The sequence below is a fragment of the Pipra filicauda genome, unplaced genomic scaffold, assembly GCF_003945595.2.
Source record: "Pipra filicauda isolate LSUMZ 115617 unplaced genomic scaffold, ASM394559v2 scaffold127_size2900866_pilon, whole genome shotgun sequence".
NCBI lineage: Eukaryota > Metazoa > Chordata > Aves > Passeriformes > Pipridae > Pipra > Pipra filicauda.
The window spans coordinates 271,122-295,096 of record NW_024103740.1 but is presented as its reverse complement, the minus strand read 5'-3'; the positions used below and the strand labels follow the sequence as shown (position 1 = coordinate 295,096).

The window sequence follows — 23,975 nt, the reverse complement described above, 5'->3', positions numbered from 1 at the left end:
TTTCAGCAACTTCTGTAACCCCCTTTGATTTGGAAGCATTACCCACACAGGAACAGAGGAGTTCAAATGGCAACATTCAGAGGACATAAAACCAAAGACAGATCAAGTTCTATGAATTCAGGATTCGGGTCACCAGCACAAAATGGAAGCAGCGGCAAATGTCATCAATAACCAAAACATCATCAGGCAAACAATAAAACTGAGAAAGGATGATCTTAAACCAACTTTCAAAGAAATTTCGTATTACCAGATTGCAAAGATGAAAAGGTTTTTTCCTCCAGTTAACTTGAACTGAGACAGATGAAGGGGAATGACTGGAACTGAAAAAAAAAAGATACAGAGTTCAGAGAGAGTTATTGAAGTTGCCACAGACTCAGCTGGATACCAATAAGGTTGGAACAAGAAAGAGACATTCCATATAATTGGGAAATTAGATTTAGAAACAAGAACATTTGTTTCTAAACAAGTATTTCTACAGAGAAAGAAGCAGGAAAAGGAAAAAGCATAAGGAAGATTGACATTTTCTTTGTTATTTTGAGAAATGAAAACTTCAGTAAAACATCATTTAGAACCTTCTAGCAAAGCTTTCCAGAAATAATCAGTCATTCTCAGTGCCCAACTAGATATATTTATAAGGGTCCTGCTACTCATAAAGTTACAACACCCTAAGTAAACATTTGCTGCTCTACAGTGGTTTTTGTAGATATACAGGCACTCCATAGTCTCCAGGAGTGATGTTTGCTTTTCCAGACCAAAAATCCAGCTATAAAGTAATTCTACTTCTATGAATGAGAGACAAGAATAACTACAACTTTGCTATGCTTATTTGAAGAACCAGTGAACTTAATGACCTTGCTAGTGAAGATAATTTGTCAGATATATCATGCAATTTATAATATCCCCATCTAGAAAATGAAGTCCTCCCAACCACACATATAATCAGGGACTAACATATTGTAGCAGAGTCTGTAAGTGTTGTTACACTGTCACTGCTCTCAGCATGGCCCCAGAGGAGCAGCTGGGGAGCCACAACCACCATCCTCTGTGTTGAAGGGCCTGTTGCTGGTGCCTTTCTCATTGTGCTTCAGCTGTACTTCAACAGACAATGGAATATTTCTGTGCCATGACAGCAGACAGAACCTGCCAGTAATTAAAAGAAAAATTCATATAACTCTTATAAATCTTCAGATGACCAATATGTCTAAAGCTATTTTACAAAGGAAATATTGTAGGAATGAAGGAAACCTGAAAAGAAACTCACATTGTGATTTCACATTGCAGGGCATGGGTTGTGTGTTCCCTTCATTTTTGAGCATCCACAGAAAAAAACTCCTGAGACCAAGTGGCAGAAGATTAAAAAGTCATCTTGAAAGGAGTCTTTTGACAAAACTGCAAAAGAAATAAAAAAAACCTCCAGTTTTTAACATGATCTCTGGCTTAATATTTCACTTCTGCAATGTTCTGCTTCACTACTACTGAGTGACAGAAAAAGAAGTAACAAAAAGTCTTTTTGGCATCCATATCTTGATTTTTTTCTGTATATTGTAAGAAGAAATGACAGAGCCGATAATTAAAAATATTACAATTAAGTCCTGCAGTCACCAGATGTACAGCTGAAAAGAGAATTGGGATCAATTCTGAAAACTACATCATAGTTAAACAGAAATTAAAACTGGTGAATAAACAGAGGAAACCATTAGAAAAAAAATGTAGCCTCTTCTGCTAGACTGGAGGTGAAGAGGGTGGAAAAGAGGCAGTATCATGTTGTTTGAATAATCTAATTCTTTGTTATGCACTTTTCCATGAACATTTTTAATGCAGGCTTCATGTAGGTTTAATGCAGGCTGTGATATAACAACAAATAATCAATTTTCTATTCCTCCCATCCCCAATTAAAAATTATAATAGTTGGAAATACGTGGAATCAGAATAATTGATCCTGACTGGGACACCCAAGTTTGACAGCAGCCATCTTATGCAACCAGCCACGGGATGTGTTTGCTGCTCATGGACACATGGACCCTCCCAAAGAAACAAAGAGGTGAGTGCAGACACCAGACAGGGGTTGGATTTTTATTGGTTTTGCTACTGAGCAATAAATCAAATTCTGAGTACCCTCCATAAGGTAGTCACCACACAGTTATTTCAGTGGCTGCAAATGCATATCCAGGTAGAGAGCATCAGCCTCTCCCTTCTCATGCATAAAAGTAAATGAGACCTTGCCCACCCAGCAAGCCACTCCTCTCCTCTTATTTCATTTATTTCTTCATGTATGTGGAATTTTGGGTTGTTGTTTTACAGTTATTTTTCTGAATTCTGGATCCTTAAAAAACCCACAGTTGGTAAAAAAGCACAAGCTTAAAACAGCTTGTATTAACTTCCTACACCATCCTTTGGGCTGTTCTCAAAATATATTCTCATATATTACAAAAATATATTCATTGTCATATTTTTCTTAGTTATTTATATAATATATTTAATTCATAAATTATGAACAAGTCATCTTTGGTAGGTAGAAACAGACAACTTCCACCAACTGAAAGGACAGAAAGATCGGTTCAGAATAAGGTTTTAAAAAAAAAGAAGCTGACTAACTTACAATGTGTATTCTTCACAGTCAGAAGAAAATTGAAAATCCACATGAAAGACACCTGAAAAGATTCTACTATAATTTTTTTCCACCTGACAACATAATTTCAAATGCATGTAAAGATATTAAAAATGTGAAGGAGAACTTGTTTGAATATGATTAGAGGAAACGACTTCAGCATGAGGCCAACAGATATAAAAGTACAATTCAAATCTGGTCATGAAAATCCCTCAGGCTGGAGGAAATGTGAGGAGAAGCCCTGCTCTGTCAGGAGCACTGGAATTCCCAACACTCACTCCTCAGCCCTGCCCTGCAAGCACTGCCCACACTCCCCCACTCCACCTGCTGCTCTCACCAACTTAAATGGATTGTCTGCACTCTCCAAGAGATAATCACCTCCATAAATCAAGACAAATAAAGTCCCACATAGTAGTTATATACATTTTATAATGCCAAATCTCTTCCAACACAGGTTGGAAGGAGGATTTTTTTGTGGGAAATGAGGGCTTTCAGACAAAACAATTTAGAAACGAAAACAAAGGTAAGGATACAAACCAAATCCAAATCCTCAGTGATTCAGTTCTTCAAGTGTTGGGAGTCTTGATTTTAAAAAGATATAAACATTAAATAAAAACATAAAAATGCTTGAAACTTTTAAAACATTTACATGGTCTAGTTGTCACTATTTACTATCCCACCCTCTCCCCTTGTGCAAACACTAATTGCCTTGGCAGTGTATGTTTGGGGACACAACACTAGAAGGTGCATCCCATCCATCGCTGAAAACCATGGGGGGATTTCCAAAAAGTAGGAATATTCCATGTTTTCAAGCCATGTAAGCATTTCTCATTGACTAGAGTGGGACAAAGGAGCAGGTCAGAGCAGGCCCAACTGATGCCCGCTGTATTTTGGAGCCTTTCTTTAAATCACAGCTAAACTGCAGAGCAGAGGGAAATGCAGCACACAACCACTCAAGGATGAAGAACTAAAATGCCCCCTTTTTGCAGCAGTAAAGTACCATCAGAAAGAAGCCATCCTGCCTAAATACAGATCTTTGAGAAATTAGAAAGCAAAACGGGCTTACTTCGGTTTTTATTTTAAAGAAAGGTAAGGAAAATACACCAAACCAGTAGTCACATTTTCTTTAGCAAAGGCTTCCTTCGTCATTTATCTTATTCTGAACTCAGTGAAGAGCTGTAGGGGCTGCTGTGAACTACAGCCAAGCAGAGCAGAGGGAGCAGAGAGCAAAGGGAAGGCTGCTGGCCGCCGAGCAGATGGAGCCATTAGCTGCACTGGGGGAATGCAGTCAAAGCAAGGGAGGATAACTGGCAGGGAGCATGGCTTTCAAGGGCATTTCACGGGAAACTTGGCTTTTTTTGGCCTTTTTTCTGTATTTCTAAATTGATATTTTACTGTAGTTCCTTTTTGCCTCTTCTGCTATTGCAAATCCTCGCCTTACTGTTGCAACCCTGGAAAAAGGGCTTATTTCTGAGCTACAAGGAAATGGAAAACCTTCTAGGTTTCTGGGCAGGAGTTCAAAATTATATTAAATATTTTAATAATAAGCCCTTTGAATTGAAGTGGTTTCCATGTTGCTGTCAGTCAAGACCCTGATTTGTCTGACCATCTGCTTATTTTCCTGGTCTTACTGTCATACATGATCAAACAAAAACCATGATCTTTTGAGGCACTGTGTGAAACTCCTGCTAATTTCAGTCTAGATTTGTGAAGACTGTATGTTTTGGAGATGGATAAAAATGTGTCTTAAAATTGGTAACTGAGCAAACATGAAAACTCACAAATACAGTATTTCATACATGTATTCTGGCAATTTTTAAAAATTCTTATAAAATTAGTATATAAACAATTGCCCAGAATACAGCTCATGACGTATCTCAACATTTTCCAGCCAAACAGAAAGATATAGAAAGATGTAAAAACTTCCCAAATACAACCAGTCAGCTTCTTGAAGAGTAATCAAAAGTTTAGCCTGGTTTTACAACCATGAGAAACTTCTGCAGAAGGGTAGTTCATAGCACAACTTGTGTTGGGCAATTTTTCAGCAGACTGTGAACAAAATTTTGAAGTCATGCAACAATTCATCAAAGCAGATGCTGCACTGGGAAGCAGAATGCTTGGATCCTATTTCTAGGGCTAGGCAGACCTCAGATAAATCATTAACCTCTTTCCTCTCATGCCCCTCATCTGTTTTGCTGCTACAATTGCAGTAATCACGTTTCTGCAGTGCCAACGGACCTTCCAAACTGCCCAGAGTGCAGATTTTCCAGTCTGACATTAATTGTAGCAGTAAACCAGGCACCAAGTGTTGATGCAAAGGCAAAAATGTGGAGCTGCCTGGCCATCAAAAAGCAATCTGAGGGTAAGCAATATATTTCACTTACTCTGTTGCAAGCTTTAGTGAGATAATCCTTTCTTATTGCCTGCACATACATAAGATGCAACACAGAATAATCTTTCATCTTATGGCATTTACATGTTCCTTAATTCAGAAAGTTCCAAGTTTTCCAAGTCCCTTTTTGCTATGTCAGTTTTACTGTGTGAAACGATGGAAATTATAGTCCTATATAGAAATGATGCCTATTGAAGAGATAAAATATTCTTTATTAAAAAATCAGAATTATATGAGCTTTGTCTATTATTTTCTAGTTAACTGTCAAAGCAACAACTGAAAAAAACATCTCAAGAGACATCTGAGATTATGAAGCTGAAATGGTGAGAACAGACAATGCCTCACAAGGTACAAGGATAGGTTTTGTCAGCATCTGGTTTTCTTCTTATCAGATGTTGAAACGATGTAAGAGATCTATCAAGAAGGGAAATACTGTCCAAATAAATAAATTCCAAAGTTGGCAGGTCATCACACCTGAGAAACTGTCTCACACACAAAAATCATCATATACAAGGAATAGAGAACTTTATATTAAAAAAAAAAAGAGGTGACATTTCCTAATTTGGAAAAGAACCCTCCAAATAATGGTATAGATGGTGGCTTGTAATATGTTGGCAGATACTATAGGGGTCTTTTTATAATTAACATAAGATGTGCCATTCTCCTGCCTGGGAAGAACCAATAAGAAGAACTCACAGAGCCTTTCATGAACTTTTGCTGTTTGCCACCAACTTTTCTGAGGTTCCTCAGACCCAAGTGCTTGTTTTCCAGAGAGCGGATGCTTGTGACACATTGTGGAGTGTATTTATAAGTGACTACAGAGTTAGATAACAAATATGCACATATTTGTCATCACATGAGGGAAAATAAATGCACTGGTTCTCTAAGCCAGGCGTTTCAGCTTGCCTGGGAACAGGGAAAAGACTTAAGTTGACATAAGTGGCCAGGGCAGGAGCTGGATCCCACTGGGCTATCCCCGGGGCAGTGGCAGAAAGGCAACCATGGTAGAAAGGCAATCCTTGCTCACAGCAAACCAGAGAACTGAGCTCTCTGGGAAACTCTGAGCATGAGAAGGTACTACAATGAAAGGCAAAGTTAAAGAGAGTCAGGAGCTGGCTACAGCCTGCCTTCTTGGATGTGCATCCCTCCTACTGCAAGCTGGCAAGGGAATTTTTCTCCCAATATGGTGCACCACATGCGTGTTCTTCGCTGCTGTAGTTTCCTGGAATAGCTCAGGCTACAGTAACATACGGGGCATTGGCAAAGGAAAAGAGGAAAGGGGTCACATTCACAGGAATTCCAAACTATCTTAAGTTCTGTTTAAAATGCTTCAATCTATATTCCTGGAACTGATCCTGCTAATGAGAGAAGAAAAAGGCAACATACCAGCCACTTCTTATTTTTTAAATAACCCTTTTTGGTATGTCACAAAGTATTGCCCTTTATCACAGCACAAGGATTTTGTCCTTTCAAATGATGTTGGCAGGGAAACATAAATTTAAGAAGTTGATATCACCTCCTAGTGAAAGGTTTCCCCATTACTTAGCCAGTTAACTACTGAATTCTAATTTCCTAATACAAGCTGTTAAGATATCGTATAACATTCAAGCACATATGGCATTGGTAATATATATTAGCTAAAACTACCTATTTTCTTCCTTTTTAATGAAAAATAGTTTATTTTTTTAATGAAAATAAAAGAGTATTATCATGACTGAAAGAATAATGTAATCTGAGCAGTTTAGATCAAAATATACAACACTTAAACAGTGTTGTGGCTATCTACAATTCAGGTATTACAGCAACTGAAACTTTTTTTTTTCATGTGATCATCATTTTGCAAAGGAAACTGCACGGAGAGAAGGTGGCTCCCTGGAGGATTTCCTCATTTCTACAAAGAGCTGATATCTTTCTTTGAGAATAATGTGAATACCACAAAAAGTTCATTTGAAAGAAATCTTGAAATTAAGTTGACACCAGTGCCTGGGAAACTGATGTTTCCTGCACTGTGCATAACACACCAGGGGAGTTCAGTGGCATAAAATGCCAGTCAAACACACCTCAAGGCTACTTCCCATTTCAAGCCTATATTCTTGTTATATATATTTTATAGCTTCTAGTTATTATTAAGGTGCTGAAGCATCCCAACCTGCAGTAAATGTGTAGCAAACCAGTAAGATAACAAAGGCTGCCAGAGCAGCTAAGTCAGGACTGCCAGGTCATGTGGAATCCCCTGCTGTTGCCCAGCACACACCCCAGTGCCACTGCAGAAGTTTTCGGAGCTCCAGTCACACTCCTCAGCTGGCAGCAGGACTCCAGCACTGTAAGAGAAAGGTATAATGTTGCAGAAGTCAGAACACGTCACAAAAGAGATTTACCTTTAGCATTCATGAATGTTTCTGATTTTCTGCTTCCCCACCCCCTAATTTCTCACCAGGAAAGAACATCAATAGTGACCATCACTGCAATTTCTTTCTATGTATGAGGAAAATATTCTTTCTAGAACAGATAGATAGTAATAATATTTTTACCCTATAAAATCATAAAATTCAAGCATCTCCTTTATGAATTTTCATCATATTTAAAGAACTAAAAGTCACAGGAAAATGTGTGTGATGGAATCAGAAAAATATTAGAATATTATTTGTGATAGGATGTAATAAGGAGCATTGTCCATGCTTTGGTGTAACTGCAAACATTTCTAGCAATAGTATTTATAAAGTAAGACAAAAACAGAGCTTCTAGAGCCAGCATTTAAGAAAAGCTCCCAATTGCAGAAATGAAGAAACAATCAATTATTCCGTTTTCCGAAGTACTAAAAACATCAAACCAACCTAGTAGCTCGTGGTTTTAATCTTTCATGTCAGAATTCAGAACCATGGAGAAAACAATTTGGTATTTGGTGACTTAGAATAATTGAGGGTTTTTTTTCTTCTGGAATCTGTGAAACAGGCTCTATTCACCTGCTTTGTTCCTGATCCCCATTTTAGGGTGGCACAATTTAAAAATGCATCCCTCACTGACAAATTCCTTCATGCTGCCAAGGAAGAAAGTTTCACTTTTTATTTTTCAGGTCTCCTTATGCTTATTTAATGAAGCATAAATATGGATGGCACCTTTCTCCTTACAGCAGTTGAAAACATACAAAAATACATTCAGCTGCAGAAGCACCTCCTTTTTAAGCAGCCTTTAAACAGTTCCCTTGGTTTCCATTGTTTTTGCAGACACTTGGGCTTCCTTCACACCCGTGAGCCACACAGGCTCCAAAACAAACTCATCACATAAACTCATCACACTGAGGTCAGAAGAAGTAAAAGAAAAAAACACGTGCAACACTCAGAACAGGAAAATCCTTTCATGTGGCAAAGACAAAGAAATATATATTATTATTATTATTATTATTTACTTCATTTCTCTTCTTATTAGCTGAGTGTTTCGTACTGATGTCTATATGTCATTCTTTCCTCTTTAACCATAATTAACCCTACAAAGAGTCTGTCAGGAGTACTTCAAAGTACTTGTTATTTAAAATATTGACCTCCACATAGGTTCTTATCAAGATATACCTAGAAGTACCAGAATTTTGTGCATGTGCTATTTTCTATTTCCGGATTAAAATAATGACAGAAATATCTTGTCAAGTGTTTCCTGTGCCATTGCCATAGTACAGAAAATGAGGGTGCACCTAAAAACTCAGAAAAGAGTTTATCATAATATACAGCTGAAATGTCTGCAGGAGACAGCCTGTGCATGTCTTTTTTTCTTTTCCTTCAGTTTTATAGACCTGCATCTCTTGTTTGGTAAACATATTATCTGAGTAAAGTATATTTTGTCTTCCTTTTTCCTCCTATTCTCCCTCCTGCTCTATACCTCAGGGCCATCATTTGTCTATATGTGAGGAGACCTGGATCTGGATTTCAGCTGGATCTCTGAGGCTGAGCTTTTGCCTTTCTACAAAGAGGAGGATAAAACACAGAAAGGAAGGAAAGAAGACAAAGCTCCAATTCATGTTGAGTGTACAGGCAAACAGGTACTGCTGAGCAGGGATCGCCCCTGACAAACAGTCAGATATTCTTGTGATGACAATTAATTATACTTTTCAAAATATCTAAGCTCTAAACAACAGGCATTTCATTTCAAAGAGAGGGGAACACAGCAACACTCACTGCATGAGAGAATAACAGAGATGAGAAAGCACATCTGTGAGTCACAGCACAGGGCTCACGAGCCCTGTAGCAGATTCTCCTGCCAGCCACATCTATAAAGGATGGACTTTGAAGGATTTTTGCATTTACTCAAAGTAAAACATTCATGAGCCTGCAGTATTAACACAACCCCCCAGTGATTCCCAGAGCCCTGGTCCTGGACATTCCATTCCAAGCTGACACCTTCCATTACAGCTTCATTGTATCCACACATGGTTTTGGGCTCATCAAGGGCTCAGCTCCCAAGCTGATCAAGGAATATGTATTTTACAGCTGGGCTTTGTGGAAGGGGACAGACTTCGTGCACTACATGGATTCTAAAGAGTTCCTACAAAGTGTGAAAGAAGAGTAAATTCTAGAAACAGAGGAACATGTGGGACAGAGACATTCTCAAAGTCTCAGCCAGCAGAAAAGGAACTCTCAGTGTTCACAGAATTCACAGTGGTAAACACACAATAAAAAATAGAAAAGAGAGTCCTTAGAAGTTATTTTATCCATTAGCCTGAAAATTCCACCATTCCTGTGGGGTCAATGTAAGTAAAAAATTAGTCCCGAGAAAAAAATTCCTCCCACTGAAGGACTACAGAAAAATTACATTCTCTAGAATACGTGTAACAATTAAAAAGGTGCCACTTTATTCCTTCTCAATGGTCCCTTCTCCCTCTAGTATTTACCCCAATCCAGACATTCTCATTACAACTAATGTTAAGAATAGTTATCCAACCTCAGTGTCCACGGGGCAGAATATTGTAAATCAAATATATTCTTTAAAAAAAAAAGAAAGAAAAGGATCATACTTCAGGTAAAAGCTCCCTCAGACTCCTGGAAGAAGTGACTTAGAAAACCATTGACTCTTTTTGTGTCATGACATTTTCTCAAATGCTCTTTTGAAGTAAAAGAGTTGCAGACATACAAAGTGTGTGTTAGTCAGTGAAAACAGAGATCCCTGGGGAGCCTACAGAGAGCACGGAAGGCACTACTCAGTCATGGTTTTATTGCAGGGGGAGCCTGGCTGCAGAAAAAAAGTTGTTCCACAACACATCAGACTTGCCCTAAATTGAATAGGAATACATTTCATCTTGTCTTGGATCGGGAGTTATTACAGATTATCTACATTCACACTAGGAGCTCTTTTCCTCTGTTCCTACAGAATTTCAGGAATAATCTGCGTGTGAACAAGCAGAAACAGGCCAGAGACACTTAAATATTTATCTCCACATAAGAACGTATCATCAGACCTCAAAAGTATGGGAATTCTACATCAGAGTCCCAAAATGAATTTTCATTTACTAGTGAATAAGCAAGATACTTCATTCTGGTTACACAAACCATTCCAATTCACCATGTTCAAGCACTTTGCCTCATTCAATTGTACAGCCTGACAACTGCCAAGGTACCTGCAAAGCACACACAGGTATATTTTTCTTAGCCTGATTGTCATAGCTGGCATTTGCTACCCATGAACTTTGACTTCACCATATCCAAAATGCAAATTCAGCTTAAACTGAGCCCATGGCTAACAATATGTTTGGGTCCCACAGTGCCAGGCAACACAGTGTGTCTATTTTAGTGTGTTTACTGGATACATATATACAAGCAGGGAGTACATGCATCTCTCCATCCTCCTCACAAAACCACCTTTCACACTTTATTATCTCTTACTAAAGCCTACTGTTGGCTTGATTGAAGTGTGTAGGTTGCACTATACTTACCTGCAAAAAAAGCACCTTCATTTGGTTCTTAAGTTACTTCAGAAGCTCTCCCTGTTATTACATGCCTCCTTTACAAATTATGAATTTCACACACTTCACTGCTTTTGTGTTTCATTTAAAGTCTTGTTTATTGGTGGCACAAAAGTAAAGCTTGACTGGTGCTGTCTGCCTTTTTCTTTTCATGCTTTCCCTCATGGGATGCAATTCAACTCACATTACTGATGTGAATTATTCATTTCTGCGAATCTTTCAAGTAGGTCTGAACCAAGCAGGTTCCAATGTTTTCTACCCTCAGAAAGAGTGGAAGAATCATATTACAGATTTTCCACCCTTTCATATATATGATTTAATGACAGAACATACATAATCATCTTTCTCCACAGATACTGTTGAAGTTAAAATCTGTGCCAAGCCAAAATCTGGTTTTCTACCACAAGATCACAGGATCATCTCTCATGGCTTCTTCAAATGTAAGGTTGTTTTTTACAAACTAGTGACTTTTACACCTCAAAAGGCTTTTTTATTATTACTTATATTGTGCATACAATATTTTAATTTCTTTTAAAAATAAATCCTTCACTTTACCTGCTTTCAGAAATGTGTAATTAAAGAGGAGACAACTCTTGTAAGTTGTCTAACTCTGTATCAGAGTTCTTATGTACAGACTGCAAACTGAGTAACTATATGATTCCCCTTGTTCATGTAATGTTCAGAGAAGCAATATTTTTCTTGAGTGCTGTTTTAAAAATTAGATAGGTTTGTTCACTGTAACAGAGAGCATATTAGATCTTAGGGTTATGTAAAAACATAGTTATCATCTGTTATCAGCTATTTCTGTTAGCTTTCCTCTCTTGGTAAAATGTTTGCCACAGGAAAAAAAAAAGGTGGATAATCAACAGTGCTGGAACAAGGGGCGGGTTCGTGTTTGGTTTGGGTTTGGGTTTTTTGAGATTTGTTTTTGTTAGGTAAACAAACTGAAAGACTGCCAGATGCTCTAGTTTTTATCCTCAGGTACTCCTGGAGTGATTGTGGTTTGTATTTCAATTTATATATATCCATAAGCACACAAACCCCAACATTGTGACTTACATCAGCTTGGTCACGTGATGTTGTGTGAGCTCAGTTAAATGCAGGTTACTGAATTCTGACTGCCTATTTTGAAAACTAGAAAACTTTGCTTTCCATGCTAGTTTTGCAAGGAAATAAATTACACAGATGCACTGCCAGCCTGTCACTTCTCATCCCCTCCCTCACAACTTTTGAATGAATTGGCTAATTTTGATCAAATTTGACAAAAGGACCTGGTCTCAAAAATATGAAGTTCCAACAAGTTTCCATGAGAACTGACAGTTGAGTAGGAGATAAAGACTGACATGAGTCTTCCCAGTGAGGCAAATATTGCTGTGTAAGCTCAGCAATTATCTATTATGCCTGACATCCCCACCAGTCACTCATTGTGTGTATCAGCCACACAATCCACTTGTGTAATTTGGAAGCAATCATGGGTCTCCATTTCCCTGCCAGCCACAAGCTGGAGAACAGAGGAGTGGTTGGCAGTAAATTTTGGAATCAGTGGAGAAGTTAGGATTTAGCAATAAAAAGTGAATGAAGAAGGAAGCTGTAGTTTGATTGGATATAATCTCACTTGAAACCAAACATCAGCATATCCACTGTTATCAGAGGAATTCTTTAAAGCTTGCAGAGTGTTTATAATCATTGATCCACCAGAATCCAAACCAATAAAAACCAGGAGCAGATCCCAAAAGGTCATGCTGACTGTGATTCAGGAATGCTGCAGACAAGTTCTCTTTTCACTCTCCCGTGTTCATTGCAGCAGCCCAGCACTGCAGGGGGCTCCTGGCTGCTTCCTCCAGCCAGCACTTGCTCCAGGAGGCCACAGGCAAGTCCACACGAGCCCTGCTGGGAATGGCACAGTTGGCTCTGGGGTTGTTGGGGACACATCCCAGGATAACACCTCAGGAGCCTGAATCTTTTAGAATTCTTGGAATGCTGTGAAAGGACTCTTTTACCTTTCCAGGCCTTTGTCTGGGTGATTCTCAGCCCACATTAACTGAGAGAGTCCCTTTGGTTCTGTCCAGTCCTGCAGATGCCAGTCCCTGGCTCTGGAAGTTCTGGATATGCTGTGTTTCCTTCTGGTCTCCTCAGCCAGTTGCACCAATGTCACATAACGAGGAAAAACAAGTTCCCCCTTGTCCTTACTCCCGTTTAGGTTCTCTGCTTGTTCAGGAAAAGGATTACACTACTTTTTTATGCAAAGGCATCACACCAGGACCTCATGTTCTGTTATTTTTGTACTACTATGAATCCTTGATCTTTTCCAGTCATTGCTTTCAAAGACAGTATTCCATTCTGCTGATGAAGTACTTCACTTACATCTGCTCAGACCTAATAAACACCCCAGAACTGGAGGTCCATCAGTGTTGCTGAAAATACTTGTTTGAATTATCATTTAAGCAGTCATATCGCTCCCTCATTCAGATGTTGCAGAACATAAATAATAAGAAACCATTCCAAAGAAATCTGCATTGCAGTCATCATCAAAGTGAGTAAATAAAGAAAAGCTGACAGGACCTCTCACAGAAAGCAAATCACTGTGATCTTCACAGAGAAAGGTGAAGGATTTCTTTTTCTTCTTTTCTTTTTAATACAGCTTTTCTTCTAGATTCAGAGGCTTTCATGTTAAATTCAATATTTTTAGCACCCACACGACCATCTAGAATTAAAATGCAGCAGTTCCTTAGCATCTGAGTAAGAAAGCAATGATAGATCACTGTGATTCTCCTGTCCTTGTACAGAATCAAAGAATCATTTACTAATAGACTGAATCGCTTCCAAAAGCAGAAATCACACAGCTCCATCTTGTGGAGGATGAGATTCCTTGTGTAATGTCACAGCTCCGTTCAACTTCTGCCTTTGGTAATGATTTAGCCTTAGGTGTTTTTCCATAGGGTTTTACTTACTGCAGAAATTTTCTTTCACGTGCAGTTTACACACCTTCAGCAAGAGCAGGAACAACCTGCACAGTGTTTTTACTTATAGTCTTCCGTTTCATTTTATTTTCCCATAACATTCTCCCAAACAGGTCCATGCTTCAACGGTTCATGTTTGCACCAAGTGGTGCAGAACCAGCTATTTAATTTTTTCCTGTTCTCCTGTAAGAGGTTGAATGCCTTGTAGAAGTGTCCTCAGTGAACACACCATACATTAGTACTAAAAATGTTTGATTTTCAGCCTAGTGGTCCTTCTTAGCAGGAAGCATTTGCAATGCAGTTTAGATGACACAAAACTGCAGAGCAGCAGAGTTTGTCTCATTCATGGAACACAGGACCCTAGTCTGTACTGTTTCCATAATCCAACGCTATTAAAGCAAACCATGTCAGAGGAACCAGGTAACTTTCCACAACAAAAAATGGCCTCCTGGATTCTGGAGACAATCAGTGTCCTACCAAGAGCTTCCGAAGGGATCATACCCCAGAAACATCCATGTCACACCACAGGCACTCCACACAAACCATAGCTGTGCCATGCTATCAAGAAAACTTCAATTTTTATATTTTTGACTGTACCTTTTACTTAAGGAGAGCATATCAAAACAAGTTCATCACCAGAGGTCTCCAAACTGCAATTCCCCAAGGTAACAGCAAGTAACTCACTGTAAAGGTTTCCCAGGATATTCTGATGTTTCGAAGCCCACGTTTGTTTGGAGCAGAAGGTATTTCTCAAAAGTCTGATGTAACACTCCTCTATCAGATTCTCCCAGCCTACATTCAAGAAGTTTTATGAAAAAGCAGCAAGTCACGTGACTCCTGGGACTGCTCACAGGTGACTCTGGGAACTTATTTCCCATTAATTTATGACTGAAATGTGTGAGGGTTCAAAAATGACCGCAAACATTCCCTCAAGTCTTCTAATTTAATTAAACGGATAAATGATCCTAAGTATTTTCATTTTTTTAATTAGTTTTAAATTAATTTTCAGTGTGAGAGCCAGAAGTCCTAAGAGAGAAAGTAAGGAATTGCTCATAGGAGCTTCTACCAGATCTGCATGATGAATGTCAACACAATAACCAAAACCAGCTGCTTATTAAAATACTGGTTTGGACTACAACAGTCAGAGACCGTCTGAATTAACACATATAGGCAAAAAGAATGCAGTAGAGAAAAATCTCCTTAAAATAATCCAGACCCTGTGTTTTTAACTAACATGCTGGGACTTAAGGGGGAAAAAACAGAATAGCATCTTGATTGTTTCCCTACAAAGGATATTCCATGCCCCTATTGAGATGATTCATCACCACTTCACTCCCCTGAATTCATCTTCCATACTGAGAAACATTATGGCATTTCTCCCTTCTGGTAGAAGTCAAAATAGCAACTCTCTAGATATGAGTGACAAGAAAAAATACCTCATCTCTTCTGCTAACACTTCTTTATTGTTTGAAATTTCAGGAACAGTGTTGACTTGATTTCTTTTTATTAAGTCTTGAAGTGATTTTTGTTTCCCTGAGAAGCATTAGTATTTCTCTGAAACACTGAAAACCAAAATCTACAGAAAGGATGAAGAAAAAGAACCAAAGGAAAAGGCCTTTCAAGGTCCACACCCCACCCCACCAAGAGCTGCCAGTCCTGACAAGGAACAGCTCCCTGTGCCCGTGGGTGGATGCCCCAGTTCATCTGTACCCAGGCAGCCCTTGGGCTGTGCTGCAGAACCTGCCAAGAAGGTTGGCAATTAGTGCCAATCAGGACAGGTTTGGCTGTGATATGGACACCCAGGCAGGAGATACTGGGCTGATCCTATCAAACCACTTTGCACCAGCATCTAAAGACCCTTTGTGTGACTTTGTAACCTTCAGTTACTCCCAAGATTAGCCACAGAGCCATTGACAACATATTTCTTCATCAAATAAACCCTTGTGTGGTTTTTAGCTGGAAGTTCTCTTGGGCTTTTCAAGGAAGTGCCAAGAGACACTGCCAGAAACACAAAGCCATTTGTCCAGTAGGGCTACAATTATTTCATTCCCCAAAAGTAGGAGATTAAAAATTATGTTAATTAGGATAAATATTGAGAAAGTATTAAAGCATTATTACAAGACAAACCAAGCAACAAAAGAGTTGCTGACTATTACAACTGCTCCTTAAATACTTTATAGTGATACTCTGTGCTGCATATGGTGCTTAGAAGCTGCATAATTACACACATTTATTCATCCTTAACCTATGTATTTTCATTACTTTGGTGCACACCATTAAAATTGAAATGTTATCAAAACATGGCATTGGAAATAATTTAGTATTTCCTATTTCAGACCAAAAAAAATAGATGATTAAGTGCTACCTATGAGGAAGGTCATTCTAGTTAAAAAGAGGACAAAGTACAGCACAAGCACCCAAATCTGCTTGTTTCCCAGTTGTCTATTTATCCATTCCTTTTCCAATCCATGTGTAAGGCATTAAAAGTGTAATCCTGATTTCCCTGGTAATCTAAATGGGAGATTTGGCTGCAGGAGAAATCAAACCTCAGCTTTAGGGCAGAGAGAAATAAAAAGTAAAATGCCTAGAAGACTTTGCAGGTAAGCAGTTTTAGTATAAAGGCTCTTGTTTTATTATGCATGGAGTATGATTCTTTGGATTCTAAAGTACTTTAATCAATGTTCAAGGGTTTTTAAGAACCTCATTATATATCTCTTTTGCAGGATTATGAATATTTGCAAATGAGGTCACGTAGTAAAGCTTCAAAGGCTAAAAAGTTAGATCAAGATATATTTTCTAAAACTCTTCAAAATATTTCAAAATCAGAAGTGCTGCCCAATATACACTGCCACATTCAAAGTGTCAGCATTCTCTTTGAATTTTAGCAACATCTTTTTCTAATATATATATTAATCTTCCCCCTGCCTCACTGTTTTCCTGTGATGATGATTACATTTGCACCATTTTATCCAAAAGTAAGCAGTAAGAGTTTAATTTAAATAAAATTAAAATAAAGGTACAAAATTAAAGCTCCATATACTAAAGACTGAGTTGATGAATTTAATTTAATTTACTAAGCAAGAGTGTGCAAGGATTAATAAATATAATTATATTATGGTTGAGCACCTCTATGGCAGTTTTGTAACTATCCTTTCCAAGGAGTTTTGTGTTTATTAGAGGAACCAAAAAACCCAAAGCTGGATCAACAGGGACATCATAGATTTATAAAAGTACCTTAGAGTTACAACTTCAGTTTTCTAAATTTGTGTATGGTGGGTCACTCAGTATTTTGCACAGGTAAATGTATTCAGTGTTCAGGTATATTTTATATATATTTATATATTGTATATATATACTTGTACAGGGTGCAGAAGAGTGAGAAGTTCTGTGCAAAGTCTCCAGAGGGGAGAGAGTGGTTGGTAACAGCACAAAGAAAGATGGGAAGGCAGATTTGGTACATTCAGAGCATGACAAAGAAGGCACAGCAGAAGAAAAACTACTTACCCATAATGAGTTATTAATGGTACTGAAATTGTACCATTCATTTGTTAAAATGAGTATGCTTGACTGTAGATTTTCTTGTCAGTCTATATATTTTGATTATATGCACCACACAGCTCAGCAGTAAATTACTGCAATTAACTTTGATTCCTTAGGATCCACAGCAGAAGCACATCCACATCTCGTGGCAGAATCTAGAATTCAACTCTAAATTCTTGTCTAAAGTGCTTGTGCAAAGCAAGTGGTTACTTTGAAAAGTGCTGGCAAACTCCAGCAGAAATTCTACAGAGATCTAAGGCCATAATGGTAGTTAAATTTCTTATAAGAAAAAAACTTTCTAAAAAAATCCAGGGAAAATTTAGTATATCCATGACAGCAAAGTTTGGAAAAGAGTTGAACAGCTTGAGGTAATTTCTTAACAAACACCTTATGCACTCAGCCACCATTTTAGTGTACCAAATACAGACACTTCAAGGAGAATCTTAGCTTACAGATAAGATGTTTTCCATGCTGTTCCTTTGAAATTTGAGTAGCACATCCCCTGTGAAAGCAGCACCGTTCCATCTGTGCAGCTCTAGAGTCAGACACTTCCTCTCACAACAAATCTGCGCAGCTCGCTCGGTTTGGGCTGTGGGAGCACAAAAGAACTTGTCACAAAACAACCTGCAAATAATCAGACACAAGATGCAACTCTCTAGAAGAAAATTATAGCCCTACTTTGGTGAGGGTAAACCACAGATCAAGTGTCAGCAGAGGCTGGGACAGGGAAGAGACAAAATATAAGAACGAAGGGAACTAAGAGAGACTCCCCAGTAGAAGATCTGCCAGGAAATAGTGAGTAACACAACAACTCACCCTCTGACTTAAATTGGACAGTATGAGAAGAGTCAAGACAGACATTTGTTTCTGCTAAAGAACTCTAATAGTTCCCATGTCTGACACATGCTCTTGGGGTCTTGCTTTCATAACTTCCCAGTGAACTACTGGGCAATTCCCGGCGCTGAATGAATTTAACTTACGAAGTACGTGTGCTTTTGTGATTTGTAAAAGTTACTGAGTGGAACTATTAACTGTGGCAATATCACTAGAGTATAATTCAGAAAATGATACAGAGATAGTAGAAATAATGGAGAATTTTGTCATAACTCACAAATCCTGTGAATAGATCATTCACAGGCAAAAGGCAGCAGGAACTGGACCAAATCTACTTGTCACTACTTGCTTTTGATATCACAGTAGAGTTCAGAGACCACAACTAGCACTTGGTCCTGTTTTGGTAGTGCACAAACACGAAGGATTTTACAAGCTGTGACACCACTTACCCCATTTGACTCCACTCTGAAGAACAGCCAGTAAAATTAAAAATGTCCACACATCCCAACCACTCCCAGCTCAAAGTGTGGTCTGGCTGCATGAGGACAATGCCCTGGGAACTGAAATGGCTCTGGCACACTTCCATGTGCCACTCAGCTCCAAAGTGGGGCCATGATAATGGTGGTTTTTAACACTGTCAAATTATTCACTATGGCTTTGACAAACACAGCAAAGGCATGGCTAAGGTAGCTGCTCCCTTCCCCCCAGTATATCAGCAAATATCCCCTGCAGCTCCTTAATAAAGTTAGCTTGCACCATTCATCTGGTAAATAAAACCCCTTGGAAACAATGAGGAAGCAGTCCCGTGCATATTCAGAGAGTTGTAATTGCTATGGAAACCACCTCTACTAATAGAGTCTTGCTTCAGAGCATCAGAGGCAAATCAGAATAAAATGACAGCAAAACAAAGTGTAATACTGCCTGAGACTTCAAAGTCCAAAACTGAGGGGAATTAAACCACTGTGAAGGAAAAGCCTTCATGTTCTCCCATCTTCCAGGGTTTTTTTGGAGCATATTTATGGGGATGAGCTCTTTGGCTTGTTTTCTGCCTGGGCTTCCCAAATTGCTGCTGAAGTAGCACTGAGGGCTGGCAGCATCACTACAGTTGTTACAGGAAAAGGAAACTGTTTCTTCAGCCTATAAGTAATTTTAATTTTACTATTCTTTGCAGCAGGTTGCCCACTGATACACCAGAGCTTATCCCACTACTGTTCCTAATCAACCCCAACACCTATTTCTGAGTTTCATCATACCAATTTTCAATGTATTTGCAGAATAAAATTAGTAAATGCAATATGCCTACACCTACTAGTCCAAATTATGTCCAAGGTCATTACTGCAGATGCACTAGCCTTGATTCTCTCTGGGTACATAACTCCAAGAAAGAAACCAACTCAGATATTGTTTCAGAGGTACACTGCATGTCAAACACTAAACACTCATTTTTCTTTTTTTCAGGTACATCCCATCCCATTATAAGTCCATAAAGCAAAATTCTACAAACATTTGATTTATTAAATCTTAAAGTAATAAGCCATTATTGGAGTTGTTTATAAGCATCAATTTACGTTTTTTAAAAAGTTACTGAACTGAAAATTCCACACACCTGCCTGTGAACAATTGTGACAAGGATTTTGGTTTATGGTCATGTGAACTTTGCCTTTCCTACCTTTTTTTTTTTTTTGTTCAGGGTCTTCTAAGCCATAGAGACCAACCAACTTCCCATGAAAAACAAACTCTAGGAAACACCTGTTTTCCACGTTACAGTCAGATGTGAGCAAACAACCACATGTGGTCAAGCAAAGCACAGGATGCAAATTTTGCTCTATCACTCTTCTTATAACCAGGAGGCAAACAATAACTATTCTCACATAATGCCATTTGCTTTAGCATTAATCCACCACCATTTCTCTGCTGACTGTGAACAGGCAGGATGTGAACCCTCCAGACAGCTCTGCCCTGTGATCACAGCCTTTTCTTGACGGCTGTTGTCAGTCACAAAGCTCAGTTTATCGTCCTGCCTGACCACACCCTGGGCTTTCTGGAGAAAAGGGGACCAAAATAGACAGCAAGTTACACACATGATTAAACTCATTTGTGCACAACCCAAAATAATGTTTGGTTCTAAAAATTATTTCAGAAGAAGAAAAGATTTGTGTATAAAACATAAAAAATTTAGCACCAATATAGCAAGGATATTGATTTTGCTTCTCTAAAATCCTCCCCTGGGATATCACCAAAGTTACCACACTAATGTATTAAAAAAAAATTGCAAAAAAACCCCCACACACTTCTGGTACCGCTTAGAACATTCTGCTTTTCATCAATATGTTTTTCACTTATGGTCAGGAAACACAAATCTCCAACTAAAATTGCAAAACCAGATCTGCATTGCCACTACTGTACAACAAATCTACACTGCTCACAATGGTGCAAATGTTTGCAGGCTGAAATATTCCCCCTTGCATCATCAACTGCTGCTTCTTTTGTTCATAGCAAAGGAGGACATTTGTAAAATTCCTTCTTTTACATGCAAAGCTAAACATAGCTGAGTGAATATGACCACGGCCCTTAGAAATGTATGACAGAGTTGAATTTAAGTAACATATTAAAACACTTCATCTATCTGTCATTTTTATATATTGCCACAATAAAGAAACCTCATTGCATTTCATAACTTTTTCTTCTAGAAACTATTAAAGTGGGATGTTCTACCCAGTCACCACGTGTATTATTTGTGTAAGATGCACAAATAGAGGGGGGGGGAATCAAAACTAAAGTTGTTCAGGGTACTGAAGTACAAACTGTATGTATATATCTTTAAAGCTTTAAACCCAGCCTTGTAACTGTGAGTTTAAAAAAAAAAACAAACTGTGGAACTAATTAACAGCTGCTAAATTCAATTCTGATTTACTTAAGACAAAGCACACTGAACAAACACACTTGTATGGCAATTATACCTCAGGGGGAAAGGAATGGGAAGGAGTCAGTAATTCCAGGGGCTCCTGGTCTGTGCAGAGCCAGTGTGGGATGAGAACTCACCTTTCCCTTACTAATGTCCCCTATCCATCAGAGCAGAGCCCACATCAGGCCTTTTATTGGAGTCCATTTTTAACCCAGCAAAAACATGTCATATTTAATTTTTACAATAGCTTCACTGAAGAAGAGTAATTAGGTTTTCTTTTCTAGGGGTAATATTTTTGAACATATAAAGAATGTCCTGTGTGGAGACTGCTGGAGAAAAATCTATTTCAGAAAGTGCCCCCCTCAGAACTACATGCTCTAAGAACATGAATAAGTGGGGCTAAAAAATGGATTATAAAAAATTCCCAGATTATGGAACACATTTTTTCAATTTCTTATGTGTATTTATATATACAGACAAATACTAGTATTTCAAACAACAAATGAAATCAAAGACCCAATAAAAAAATCCACAGAGTAGGAAATCTCACCACGTTTTCACACCTGAAAATATGGAGTTTTACTTAAATACAAAATATGTTTTACATACCTTATCTAAATATTGGTTTTCCTCTCACAGGGAGTCCAGCTTTTTACATGATCAGTAACAAAAGTTAATTAATATCATACAAAGGAACTTCACCAGTTTTCAGATAAGGCTGTTGTCATTACACAAATGGGCAGATTAATGACTTAGTCATGATTTTTGCATTTTTATCTTTCACAGTAAGGGCTAATAGCTTGTCAAAATTAAAATTAAAAAAAAAAAGTAGTTGTCCAAAGTGTATCATAAAGATCATTAATACTGGTGATCCCAATAACGAGTGAGGCAAATAATCATCCCCCCTGCAGGGCTCTGTTCTATTGCACTACCAGACAATTAACCTGACTTTCATCTACTGTGAATATGATGAAATAAATAGGTCTGTTAATGCCTTTTTAAAAGATCAAGTAAATGTCTTGAGGTTGCTAATGGGCTGCACTGACCATCTCATATCATCCATCAGCTTGAAAGCAGCCTATAATTTGTGTGTGTTTGTAATTCTATATGGAATGAAACTCCTAAAGTTACTCCAGGTGTTCATTACACATACACATAACAGGAGTTTTAATATGCTTAAAATTAAAAGCAAACCTTGGTTGTTGAATACAGAACTGTATTCATGCACTCCCCTCAATATCATTCTCCTGGCTTATTATTCCCAACTCAAAAATTACACAGCTAATTTGTAGACAAATTTTATTTATCCTTTTCCTACACAAGTTATTTCTTGTGGGTACATGAATACTTTTTAAATACTACTCTAATGTTTTGGAAAGAAAAATTCCACAAAATTGAATTGCAAGATTTAGGACTAAATTCTGGTCTTCTAAGGTAACAAATGACAGCCCTCTGCTGGTTAATAATTGTGTACCCACAAGAAGTACATTTCTCAACAGCTTTATATTAATACTATATTTAGCCAAAGTGAAAATATATAAAAATCTATATATAGTACAAAATAAAATTATACTACAGAGATGCCTGAAATATTTTAGCTGGACCATTAGAAAACATATTCTTTCTAATTCATGTAGGAAACAGGAGGTCAAGGAAATGGCTGGTTCCTAAATTATATAAACAATTCTATAGAGTATTGGAATTCCTCAATGAAGTAACCTTACTAGGCCACAGATTTCCATACAGGATTCAAAAATAGTAAGAAATGTTAATGGTAATCATCGTGTTATTGTGTAAGGCTTTGTTTTGGTTGGTAAAATCCATAAAAATGAAATATTGTTCAAATAAAAACACTGCTTTTCTGACATTTTTGTGGTCTAAAATAAGTTTCAAAAGCAAACATCACAGAGCTTACTAGCAGCCAGCTAAAAATGAGTACCAAAGCATGGTATTTGGTACAACAGTCAGCAATGTGATCCAGTTTGCAGGTATCAGCATAAAATTCAGAAATATGACACATGTATGAGAAAAATTAAGAATAGTCCCTGTATTTTATTAATTTTTTTCCGATTTCTAAAAACTTGTTTTCTACTTTGCTCTGAGGCTCTCTACTGCCTTTTAAAATACATAGATAGATAGATAGATAGATAGATAGATAGCAAATAATTTGAATTTTTCCTATGTTAATTTAAAATATTCTGTAGCATAATTCTGACCATGTGGCAAATTCACAAAGAAGGCATCGCAAAGTGCATCTTCATTAACGGTGTCAGCTGGAACAAGTCTGCAGCAAAAGAACATGCTGGCAGCTGTACACCCTTACTTAGAAAAACACCAAAACCCAAAAGCAAACCCTCTGCGGCTGCCAACACGTGACAGTGTGAAACAAAGAACTGAAACCATTTATTTGAATGTATTTGACAGTTGACTCAATGCCCCAATAATCGCATTTTACCAATAGAATATTGAGAGAAGTAACTGGAATCAACCCCCAGTGTAAATAGGTCCCTTCCAGCCCAAACCCTTCTGTGACTTTATGATTCTGTGATGCTCAGCTGAACTGCAGGGGAACTCTGAGCAGTGTCCTTCACCTCCAGCTGCCTCTGGAAGCTGGTCCAAGGAGTCCCTCACCCCTACGGGCACAAACAAAACAAACGAACCCCTTGGGGACCACGGAAACAGTGAGGAACTGATGGATTGTGTGAGGAATGCAGGATAAGTTCAGTCAAGTGTTGTTTAGCTGCTTAAGAAATTAGCTTACAGGTGCCAGGTAAGAAGTAACAGAATCA

At 38.1% G+C, this 23,975-nt stretch overlaps 1 long non-coding RNA gene across 2 annotated transcripts in view; it reads right to left on the bottom strand.

The window, feature by feature from the left end:
- Nucleotides 1-1,270: 1,270 nt before the first annotated feature.
- Nucleotides 1,271-23,975, bottom strand: part of LOC113982717 — a 29,948-nt gene continuing 7,243 nt past the window's right edge. For both annotated transcript variants that reach the window (XR_003538865.2, XR_005566767.1), the window contains 3 exons: nt 17,900-18,036; nt 7,150-7,321; nt 1,271-1,389 (listed from right to left, as the gene is read on the bottom strand). This is a non-coding gene — a long non-coding RNA (uncharacterized LOC113982717). The remainder of the gene's footprint in view (nt 1,390-7,149; nt 7,322-17,899; nt 18,037-23,975) is intronic.